Here is a 13158-nt window from a genome sequence, read left to right as displayed (position 1 = left end):
TTTTACAGCAGGCAGTAAAACAGGAACAAACCAAACTCTCACAACAATCAAACAGTTTCACACGTTACAAAGTGCAGCTGATGGTGTGAGTGACTGAAGCAGTAAGTTCTGGTGGTGGTGAATCTGCAGCTGATGGAGGAAAACAAGGTCCGTCCTGATTGGACGACCCAGATCCATCAGAACAGCTCACTATGGTCATTAAAGATATTTAACCATAAATCTTTACAACACTCTGAAAGCTCTTCTGATTCAAACTGTTGGCAGCAACAGGTTCAGTTTGGTAATCAATAACTATCAATACGAACTTCCAGGTTTTAGTCTAAAAAATTGTGGAAATGTGAAGGAAAGTCTGCAATCAACTGTATTCTAGCGAATGAACAAGAGCCACGTTCTGGTTGCAGTAAAAGAGGTTTTTGTTAGTGGTTCTGAAACTTAAATATCCAAAAGATTGGAGGTTTTATTTTCTGATTAAAAATCACCTTAATAATTAGAAAACATGGAGATTTATAATTATGGTTGAACAATTAAAATACAAATACACATTCAGCTGACTCAAATCTGAGCATAAGCAGGACTTGAACATGAAATCTTTGGGTTTGCAGAGCAGCACCTCTAACCGCTCCACCAGGCATCCTGCTGGTGGGATGTAACTGGGAAGACTGGTGTTGACTCCTAGTTGGTCAGTGACCTGGTGAGGTTGTTATCTTGGAATATAATGGTTGATTATAAGTGATCGCTGTCCTCTGGTGGTGAACTATCATAGGATATTCCAACACTCCAGGCCTGTCAGGGCACTTACTTTTATGCAAGTGATTATAATTTTTCCTTCACTTTCAGTTGTTTTTATCATGTTGGAAAGAAATATGGCACTAAGTTTTCCAAAATCTTTTGTTTTTTCCTGTGTTTTGTATTTAAAGAATTCCATTTTTCTCTTCAAGCTCTTGTTTCTTGTTTTAGTTTGATGGTGGTGCTTTCACTCCTCCGTCAGTGTCACTCCAGATTTGAACTGATGTCCTTCATAATTCTGGTTCTACAGCAGAGCCAGTGGACCACACGATCTTCCACGCTTTGAAAGTTTCTCAGGACACATTTATCTTTTCTGCTGTCAGTGGTGACAGAAGTTGAAAAAGCAGGTGTTCTTTGCAAATTTTCACCAGGATTTGAAGCCTTATCTTTTGTACTTGATATATGATGTCATGACCTGCAGACCACACGATTTTCCACGCTTTAGAAGTTTCTCATAGCGCATTTGTCTTTTCGGATGTCAATGTTGACAAGACAGGTAATCTTTCTGAATTCCTTGGGGGGGAGGGGGACACTCTTCTAGTAGTGTCTAGTGGGGGGGGGGGGCAAAGAAGAGTGTCCCCCCCCATAGTCAGTTTTCCTTGTGAAATTTTAAAACCATGCTGGTCTTGAACTAAGAACCATCGGGACCAAAGCACAGTCTTTATCCAGTGTGCCATCCAAGCACCTGGCAACCTTGGTACTAGAACTTCTACAAATACCACATAGTGAGTTTTCCTTGTGAAAATTTAAAACCATGCAGGTCTTGAACTAAGAATCATCGGGACCAAAGCACAGTCTTTATCCAGTGTGCCATTCAAGCAACTGGCAACAGTGACTCTTGAACTTCTACAAATACCACATAGTCAGTTTTCCTTTTGAAAATTTAAAACCATGCTGGTCTTGAACTAAGAACCATCGGGCAAAGGTCATTCCAACCCCTAACAATGGTTCTGCTGAGCTTGTCACACTCCAGAGGGATCAGGATGAGAATGGGGAAAAGATCTTATCTTTTGAGTTTCAAAAGATCCGTTACATTTTTGACTACAACTACACAGTCTTTATCCAGTGTGCCATTCAAGCAACTGGCAACAGTGACGCTCGAACTTCTACAAATACCACATAGTCAGTTTTCCTTGTGAAATTTTAAAACCATGCAGGTCTTGAACTAAGAACCATCGGGACCAAAGCACAGTCTTTATCCAGTGTGCCATCCAAGTACCTGGCAACCTTGGTACTAGAATTTCTACAAATACCACAAGTTTGGACCCAGGAACGTGATCTTTTAAAACAATCCCTTAAGCAGGTCTTGAAAACCTTTGAATCCCTTAATATTGCACCTGCCTCAAAATGTGAATTTGTATCAAAGAATCAGCATACTTCGATAGCTGAGGTTTAATTAGAATGTTCTGGTTTGCACAAAACATCTTATTTAGACCCAGTCAAATGATGAATGCCATAATTTTTTAATAAGCTATAAAGTGCTTTGTTTTTTGGTTTTGAAAGGCTGGAAGTTGATACCACACTTATTTGTTCCAAAACGCAGCATGTTTGAAAATTAATTTCAGCCACAACATGATAAACCACAACTGATTTAAAAATAATTCTAATATACACTGGCGAACTGCTTTGTGTATCGGTGTGGGAACAATCGTCTCATCTTGAATGTGAACAAAAGAAATGTGATGATTGTAGATTTCAGGAGGAACAGGATTAGCTCAAACACTGTTCCCATCATGGCAGAAGAAGTGGAGATGGTTGAGGAATATGAATACCCTTGTGTTCACCTGAACACCAGACTGCAGATGCAGTAGGGAGGCCGTCTACAAGAAGGGGCAGAGGAGACTGTAATTTTTGAGCAATCTAAAGGTCTCATCTCTTCTGCAGGCAGCTGTTGGTGTAGCAGCATCAGACCCAGAAAAATAAAAAGGCTCAAAATCCTGATAAAGAATGCTGGTTATGTTTTGGGGTCGACTGTATAACGTTTGGAGATAATGCAAAGAAGGATCAAGAAAATTATGGACAACCATGACCATCCGCTTCATGAGAGTGTCCTGGAAAAATGGTGTCTTCAGTCAGAGGCTTCTTCAAATTCGATTTCAGACATACCGCTAGGAAAGATCTTTAATGCCAACACCCAACTCTTTGACGAAGTTGAATTAATGAGGTAAGTTTAATTTCCCTTTGGAATCAATAAATAATTTTTGAATTTCAATAAGGGATGGCTGAAGATGGTTTTTCAGTGTTTCCAGCCGCCTTCAGTTAATCACATTTATTGAACTGCCCCCTTTTATGATAACTCCCGGCACAAGGAGTTATATTTATGGTGTCCACTTGGTAAATTTTTAGTAAAAGCCTTCACCAGGTAAAAAGGTTAACTTACGTTAACAATCTACTTTAAGTATTCTCTGTTCATTAAAAAGTCTGTATGCTAGATGCATGGTGTGGTCATGATTCACAGCATACATTATGCCAAGAAAGATTTTGCTGCGTCAGAAGGAAAGCAAAACAAAATTTTAATTCAGGAATTTAACCTCTCTGATGGTCAGATTGTTTTTTTTTTAAAATAGAGTCATTGAATGGAAAAAATATATACATATACAGTACCTATTGCAACATTTTCATTCTCTGATGTGTGTTGCTTCCGCATCATTTTAATACTAAGTACACATGACCAAAAAAAACCAGTGATGTGTCTGGAAGGAAGAATTAAAAACAAATGCCATCCTATTTTTCAGAGACACTTTAAACAATCGATGGCCCCTCCAGAGTAATCCATATTCTCCAGATCCATATTTGCAAGTCCTGAAACATCAATTATCGTGTTGAATTAGTATTCAGAAGCCAGAAATGACGAGTAAGGCCTGCATATAGCAACACACACGGACTCCTCTCCAAATACTGAAGCTTTTAATCATGTATAAATCACACACACACACACACACACCAAATTCACATTCACCCCAAATAGCAATCCTTTTGTGAAAGGGGAAGTAAGGGCCCGAGACGGGGCGTGAAGCGCCGCTCACTACCTAACGTACATAATGAAAAGTGCAAGCTCCGTCATTTTCTGGAGATAAAAGTGTTCTGATGAGAGCTGGAGACAATAGCAGGACATTAATCTCCTTGACGTACCAAGCTTTTGCTTTAAAACACTCGCTTCCCCCATTCAGGCCCGCTGTACGCTCCAAAAGCATATCTGGTTTTGTCACACACACACACAGAATAACCTTTTGCAAATAAGATGGAAAATTGCTCAAGAGACAAAATACATGGACTGACTTGCATCATAAACACATGTGCACCCCATCAGACTTGGATGACAATAGACATATTTACATGGACAAACTCATATGCTCCTGGAATCAGCAGAAGTTTTATAAAGCACAAGAAAAAAAAAACTCTTTTAATGGGAGAAATCAAGCCATGTGGATTTCACTTCATTTTCAACTGGAAAACATTATCAACCAGTCTGCTCTGTTTAGTATGGAAAAATGTCAGGCAATTCTGATTGGTCTCCAGGTACTTCAAGCTTGAATTGAGGCACCTTTGAATTGGGACATTTGGAAAGACTGAGATAAACGACGGCCGTCTCTGAGCTGCCAAACGCTTCCCAACTTGGAATAATGAACTGAATTAAAGGTTTAGAAAGTAACAGGTCAGACATTTTCTGTACACTGCTTCACAAATTAACAAAAAAGACAGAAAGAAATTTGAATCCAGACATATGGTAGGACAATAGAACCCTGCTAAATCTGAAAAGTGGGTTAAAGGCATGATTGGTGAGTTTTACAGGTCTTCATGGACCAACAATACTTTCTAAGTTATCACTGAAATATGCATCATGTATGAGCAGCAAAAGTTTATCCAACAGGCCAAAAATAACTGCATCTTCCATAATTCAAGTTTCATCAGTTTGGATCTGAACCCATTTCAGTCCAGATGAACAGTTTTTTTTAAGGTTTTAAAAAATAATAACTGTATATATTGTATATATATACACACACAATGATACATCAGATGACTGATGTATGCAAACCCGATCTACCAAAAACAGTACAGAATATCTGTGTACAGGAATATCTTAAAACATGAATGACGCAGAAAATCCATTTTTCAAACGACAGTGTTACATGACCCAATGTTCTGTAAATCACCTTGAAATTGTCCTATTTACTTTTTGAACATGTACAATATGATAGACAAAAAAAAAAGCTAACAAGACAAGTCATTTTCTGCCGTTTCCCTTTTCTTCTCCAACATTTGAAGCTCCATCTCTTCCTAAGGTTACAATAAGCTCAAAATGATGAGTTTGACCTTTATATTTCTGAGTTGTTTTGTTTTTTTAAATGTTATGCAGGGCAGATTTATCGTAATATTGCAGGACAGCATACAGTATGTGGTGCCTGAGAAGCATCTCATTCTTCCACCTTAGAAAATACTCCTTCATATCACCCTAAATATGAAGGTACAGTATACAGCTTTTTCTAATATTTTGCCAAGTGATTGATGGTTTGCTGAGCTGTACAGATCGCTGATTCTTGGGCATAAAGTGACGTGACGGTTTGACCAGCTTGAATAGCTCATGATCAGATGTTGATATGAAATCTCTTCAGTTGGAAATTGCTTCTTCTCCATGTGGTTCCTCCTCCTCTCCCCGGACCCTGAGGTTGAGCACTGCTTTGCATACTCTGGACATTTTCCTGCTGATTTTGCAACACACCGATTTGTGCTGGTGCCCTTTAGTTGTGCGGACCAGATAGAGTGTAGCCTTTGTGAGCAACTAGCCCCTTCGCTAAGTTGAGTACAAACTAAATACAGACTTCCATTTTATGTCCTCATGCGGGGTGAGGTGAAAAAGTTTCAGGTCTCATCAAATGGAGAATGATCAACTTACACTGGAAGAAAAAAAAAACCACACACACACACAACACATGAATTATTCATGACTCAGCAGAAGATAAGGACCTCTTTGGCTGTTAAGTCATCCCTCTAGATGCCAGGCAACATCTGTTTGAGCAATTGGTCCCTTGCTACCTGAATGGTTAATTACCCAATGATTAAACTGGTTGACCGTATCGACACGGGGGTTTTTAGAGCCTCAAAAAGCAATACAAAGTCGGAGAAATATATATATAAATTTTTAAAACACTGATTTCTCAGAATTCTTCCTCTAGAACCTCCAATTGGTCCAGAAAACAAGTTCATTTCTTAAAACATTTTAGGTTTTCTTATTTCCTGTCAGCAAATTAAGCTAACCTGGCTGTTTTCTTTGACTGTTCAAGGTTTTAAGATTTTAGCTCTTAAAGCCTGAATCTTTCTTGTTTCTGTGAAATGTTAAAACACTCCAGATTTAAAAGTTTATTTTTTTCCCTCCTTCAGTTATTGTTGAAATCTTTTCTCAGAGCACACCGTAGACATTTTGGAAATTAAATGTTTGAACTGTATTTTTTATCAAGTTAGAGTAATAAAAGTTGTTGGCTACAAAAAGGACATAATGCCTTCACCGAGAGTGGCATTACATTAAAAAAACTACAAAAAGGAAAATGAAGCTCTTTAAAAGAATAAAATTCAATATCATAAAAAAGTCCTTGTATTTATTATTTTACTTTGTGAATTATTTTCTGGTATCTTCTCTGGTAAACCCAAAATAGATAACAGATCTGGCCTTTGCAGTTGAAGTACCTGTAGTAATAAATTAAGTGAACAATTGTTCACTTAAGAACAAATTTTCTTTCACTTTAGAGTAAAAGCACAGAGGTAAATAAAATAAATAAATAAATAGTAGATGCAGTTGTAAGGTCTTTTGCACAACAGTAATGTGATGTTGGTCTTTGAAATCTAATTATATTTCAGAAATACTGCAAAAATTGCCCATTTTCTAAATTGTGTCTATAGACGTTAAAAATCGTGATTGGCCAAACAAAATGCAACGGATCTTCTAAAACAAAGGAGGAGTCACTCTGAGTATCAAGGAGTGCATAAGTAAGTATTTCTTTCCCAGGATCCTTCACAGAGGACAGAAAAACTGGAATAATACTTGATGTGGCAGAAATGTTTCGGGTGAGTGCATGAGATAAAACACTGTGAGAAACCTGAGCTGTTTCTTCTGGAGAGATTGAAAACTGCTGACCAACATCCTGACATCTCACTCTGTCCTTGTGTAAACAAGTAGGATGATGTCGTCTACACTCTCCACAAACATGCCGCGCTTTACAGTCTTTCAATAAATGGCCTTTCCTTAAACATCCAAAACAAAGATGGTTCTGATATATAAATGATCTTTTGTCTTCCATTGATTTAACTGCAAATTTGGGACATTTAGCAACACTGTGTGATATGTCTGTACAAACCAAGCAAGGCAGTTTAGATTTCAGAACATGACCAGTTTCTTGTTTCTTGAACTCCGTACTGGTATTAAAAGTCTTAGCTTTCCTGGAAAGATCATTTGAAGAAGTTTTAGACTTTAACAAAAATGGAGAAGCAATAGGATTACATGCTATACGTGCTTCCTTTTGTATAAATCTAGAAAAACATTCAAAAGATGGATATTCTCCACACACTTCAAGCACTTCAACAACAACTCTACTCCATTTACGTACAACCCAGTCTGGTCATTTCTTCAACATCTTATGATTTTCTTCACAATCATTTAAGATGGACAGTCCTTTTACTTGAGGCATAGCCTCTTCACAACTTTTCAAAAAGTCAGCAAAATCTCTGAGAGATAATGGATCATTTGGTGCAATCTTTGGCCATGACATAAGTTTATCCCTAAATGGGTTTCCATATCTGTCCTGTACAACTGACCAAGCCCCCTCATATGCATCCTCAGAGCTTCTGTAAAAGAAACCTTCCACAGCCTTTCGGGCTTCTCCAGAGAGATAACCTTTCAAATACAACATTTTTTCCCCAACAGAGATGGATTTTGAATCAATTAAAGTGGTAAATTATATCTTAAAGTCCACAAATTTCAAAGGGTCACCTAAGAATATGGCAGGTTCAGGAACAGGAAGGCGACTTAAACTCAATGAGCTCGTTAAGGCTTCAGCCAAGTTTACTGCAGGAATCTCAGAGCTTGAGGTGGTAGAATTGATGCAGCCCTTGCAGCTGACTTTCTTGGGTGTTTTAAAATTTGCACTGATTTAACCTCAGGCTTAAAATCAAGATTTTCCCCTTCTACCCCATCTTCAAGTCTGCTATAAACATCAAGCCGAGCTGCAGCCATTTTAACTTCCATATCTGTTTGCATTACCTTTAACTTGCTCTTCTCCTCATCAAGCTGCTGTAGCACTTCAGCTTCCTTCTGCTTCATTTCTGCCATAATCTGGGACTCATGACACTTCCAGTCACATTCAAGCTTACTGACTCTCGCATGTTGAGCTTCAATCTCCAACATGGATTTAACTTGTACCTTTTTAGCCGCAAGATCAGCTTCTGCCATTACACGCCCTTGAGAAACTTTGGAGCTGGTAATTGATGAACCACATGTACATGAAGAACATTCAGTAGAGATTTCTCCAAAAACAGACTGATATTCGTCTCTATTTAAGACTTCTCGCACTCTTTCCTTTTCAACTTATTGATTAAATTTTTCTTCAACAATACCCCCTTCTAAACGCTTACACACAAGATCATAAATCTCATTTGTTAGTATAGTACAGGCATCTAGTTTCTGCACAATATCTGGAGTATTTAAAGAATTACGTTGAAGAAACTCATAATTCTGTTTCACTTTATCAAGACTGTTTTGGATCTGCTGATTTATTTCATCCAGATTTTCCTGAGAGCAAAAACCCTTTAATTTCATCCTGGCTTCTCTGGCGATTTGTTTCCAGGATGCATAAGATTTAATCCATAAACAATCTGCGTCATACTTAATTTAGAAAATTCTTAATTTACTTTAGTCTACTATCTGTTACAACATATATACACATACATACTTTTAAGAACAATTCAACAACCTGGATGTCCGTGTGACAATATTTTATTAACATTTATTTAAAAAAAAACCCTACTGTATTGTTTTTACCTCTAAAATAAATATTTCTCAAATATCTATTGTTACAGCTAATCATGGATCCATTTAAGTGAATTTAAAGCAAGGACACTCTGCGCTCGGAGATTCGGATCAACTGACAAAACAGTTGGATTTTTATTTTGCAGATTTTGGTTCAGCTGCTAAATAAAAGCTGGAGAGTTTCTATTTTGGAAACCAGTGTAGAGTCTGAAAACTTGTTATATATTTAAAACTCAATAATACATCCAGGCTGAAGCCTTTGTGCTATGAGTGACCTACACATTCAACAGACTCAGGCTGCCATATACAGATAAACACCACAGCTGGGAGGTCCAACATATACAAACAGTGGTGCCAAAGCACGTTGACATGTGGCAAGAGGAAGATGGAATCGAACCTACGCCCTTCCTATTACAAGACAACAACGCTACTCTCAGAATCTTGACTTTTGGATCCCACAGAGGAATGTTACTGACAACCTCAAAATATACTTCAGTTTTCCTGATTCAGCTCAATTCTTCCTCTAAAACCAGGTTCTGAGTCTCTGACGTCAGCAATTATAAATCACTGCAATTAATAAACATGATTTGATTTTAAAATAATTGGACATCATTTATTCTCCTTGTTAATTTATCATTTCTCTTTCATACGTTTTATTCATTGTTAGCTTTCAGTGCCTGCGATGGACTGGTGACCTGTCCAGGGTGAACCCCGCCTCTCGTCTGGTGACAGCTGGAGCTGGGCCCCACCGGCCCCCCTCACCACCCTGCAGGGATCAACGTGTTCAGATCATGGATGGAAAGATTTGATGGTAGATTGTCTCCCTTAAGACCTCACTGAAAACAGCTTCATAGTTGATGCCTCAACATCAACTGATTCTATCATATTGCTGACTATTTTTTCTACTTCTAACATAAACAGGTAAAGAAGTAACCTAGAAATGTTTTCCCACCCCAGGCATCCGGTCCCAATCATCATCAGTTCTGATGATGTCACATGCATAGCGAGTCCGCTACGTCTTAAAATTGTAAGTCAGACTTTTTTCTTTGCCATTTTTCTGTACTCTTTAAAATACAAGTGTTCTTTTTTGTAGGTTTCTGTAAAGTGCAGTGAATGGGAATGTTCTGCCGTTGATCCTCACTGTTCTTAGGAAGGAGAAATGTCAGTATGTTTGCAATAATACTGGAATACTGTGATATTAAATTAAAACAATACTCTGTCCTTGGTTCAATATTTTTCACATTTCCTCTAAAGTGTACCTATTGTTTCATTGTACTAATTTTCATAAGCATGTTGTCTGCAAATTTTGAATGTATTGACAATTTGTACAATTCTGTAATAGTATATTGGCAATGTACTCTTGAAAAATGTAAATATATTTCAAATAAAATGTGATTTGTTATGCATGCCTGCATCCAACTCTATGACCAACATTCACCATCCGACCCGATGGAACTGGAGAGGTTCTGAAGGAGGAATGGCAGAGGATCCCCAAATCCAGCTGTGAAAAACTAGTTGCATCATTTCCAAGAAGACTCATGGCTGTACAAGCTAAAAAGGGGTTTCTACTGAGCAAAAGGTCTGAATACTTATGACCATGTGATGTTTCAGTTTTTCTTTTTTTAATAAATTTACAAAGCTTTCTACAATTCTGTATGTTTTCTGTCAAGAGGGGATGCTGAGTATACATTAATGAGAAATAATATGAACTTTTCTGAGATTAGCAAATGGCTGCAATGAAACAGAGTGAGAAATTTAAAGGGGTATGAATACGTTTCATTCATTAATTCACCAGGGACTTTGATTTTCCTCATTAAAACAAAATCAGAGTAAAGGAAAAACATGGATATTTGAAATGTCCGTGATTGTATTCAGTGACTCAAATATAAAATACATAAAACAACTTTCCTAGCAAGTTGGCAAACAGCTGTGGAAATTATTGCTGTGATTCAACCAACAATTTTATGATTTTCGAATGAGCAAACATTTAAAACCAGAAAGACTCAGAAATGGAGCGATGGTCAGAAAGAGGTCAAGTTTTCCATATTAAAGAAAGTCCATAAAGTAACGCATTTGATCCAAAATGTCTGATTCAATCTGGATTTTCTACTGATAAAAGCCCAGAGAAATCCTCTCTGATCAATAAATTATTGACTTCATATTGAAATATTTTCCATCCACCAATCAGAACCCCAGATATCTCAGCCGGGCCACAAACACTCAGAACCTACTGGTACCAGTTTGACTCCACTATGAAACTGGGAGCAAACTCAGCTTGTTGTCTGGGTTACAGATGAAAACTCAGACAAAATCAGAGTTCCTGATTGAAACCAGGTGCTGCAGCTCTGCATCAGAACCAGAACCAGAACCAGAACTAGAACCAGGCCCAGTTCTGGTTCTGGTTCTGTCCAGCAGCTCAAAGAGAGAAAACCCAGTCAGGACTGGAAACCAGAAGAATGTGGAGTTAAAACTCACCTGATCAGATCTTTGCTTCTCCTTCTGTTCACACAAACCGAGTCGGAACGAACTGGACCCGATTCTCCAGAACCTGAACCGGACCCACCTGAGGCTCCGCCCCCTCTCACAGCAGAGGTGTGTTGCTAATGAGAAGAATCCTGTCTGATCATCACTACCAGGAAATAAATGGAAAATAACAACCAGTTCACATTTCAGTTTAAAGATTATTTATGTTTAAACATTTCAAGATTTTTTTCCATGACTATTTCATTAAATTAATAAAGATTTTCAAGTTGATCAGATTCAGTTTTATCTATAAAGACTTTTATAAAATAGCCAAAGCTGCACCAAGTTTCTGCTCAGCAACACAATAAACCACTAATAATAGTTTCTGCTTGTTCTAATCCTCAGCGCTCACGTAGCAGAGCTCACTTCATTTAAGCCTCCTGCCTCTGACTCCCCAGAGGATCCATCACTCTGCGTCTCTGAGGTCTGAGTCCGGGTCCAGAAAATTATCTTTACACCCGTCTGGCCCCCCGGCACTGCAGAACAGGACATTACCTGTCCAGATCGCTACAAAAACATTTACAAAAAAACAGAAATATAAAATACAGCGGACCTAATTCAAACCTAATTCAACATTTATAAAGAATCCTATGTCCTTTTTTCTTGCACCCCTTCAAATAAAGTCTTACCAAATTTACTTCCTTGCAACCACATTGTTTTAAATAATATCACACCCTGGTTCACTTACACCTGCTTAGTTGTTTATGCTGTGGATTAATTTCACATTGAAACATTGTAAATAAAACATCAGCAAAACAAGAAGTGAACACTCACCTGATCCAGACGCTGCTCTTCTTCTTCTTCTTCTTTTTTTTGCGGTTGGCAAGCAACTTATTGATGTGCATTACCGCCATGAACTGGAATGGAGTGTGGATCGGGATGCTACATATATTTTCCCCCAAACCCCCCAAAAAATAAAAATAAAGAAACCTTATATCCTTTCTATCAATTGTGTTTTCTTAAGATAATTTATTAAATAACAAAAATATACAGACTCTGCTCTGCTGCTGCATGGAGTCTGAACCGGTTCTGATCCAAACCTGACTAGAGCTGACACACCTGAGGCTCCGCCCCCTGACCCAGCTGAGGCTCCGCCTCCTTCCAGGTGACAATAAACACCTTTATTTTCATGTTTTCCTTTGTATGAGTTGAGCTGTAAAACTTTAGGTCAGATTTGAACTTTTTCAGGTTTTTCTCAGTTTTCTGCTCATTTCCAACCAACATTTTATTGCAGGAAATCATTTCAGGAAGGAACCAGAAGATTCAGGAGTCTGGGAGATGAGACTGTAACCGACCTGAACACTGAGGCCCCAGAGCGCCCCCTGCAGGATCTGCTGCACCATTAACCACACAGAAATGGCAGTTTTATACAAGTTATTATTCTAATTCAATAGCTGATTTAATTAATCGAGTTTTGATTGAAAAGATTGATTCTCATCTGTTTTATTAAAAAAACATCTTCAGTCTGAATACTGCAAAAATAAACTGCTGGCTAAATTAGTAGCTTAAAGCTGAAATCAACTTGAGATGTTTCTGCTTTTACTAATTTAAGCTGTGAAACTAAATGTGAAAACTTAAAATACAGCAAAAATGGCCTGGAGGATTAAAATGAAGGTTTAGTTATTATATGTGTACACAGTCAGCTGCATAAAAATACACAAAGATTTTTTAAAAACTTTATTTGGTCGTTAAACATCCAGCAACCCACATTGCATTAGAAGAATTATGAAAATCAAACATGAACCAATCAGCACATTATCCCAGTGATTCTCTGAGGTTTGAATAAATCAGTAAAATCACAGTAAAGAGCCTGAAGTTCTCTAGAAAACTCA

This window comes from Xiphophorus hellerii, chromosome 24, assembly GCF_003331165.1.
Source record: "Xiphophorus hellerii strain 12219 chromosome 24, Xiphophorus_hellerii-4.1, whole genome shotgun sequence".
In the NCBI taxonomy this organism is placed as follows: Eukaryota; Metazoa; Chordata; class Actinopteri; order Cyprinodontiformes; family Poeciliidae; genus Xiphophorus; species Xiphophorus hellerii.
Note: the sequence above shows the minus strand (reverse complement) of the source record.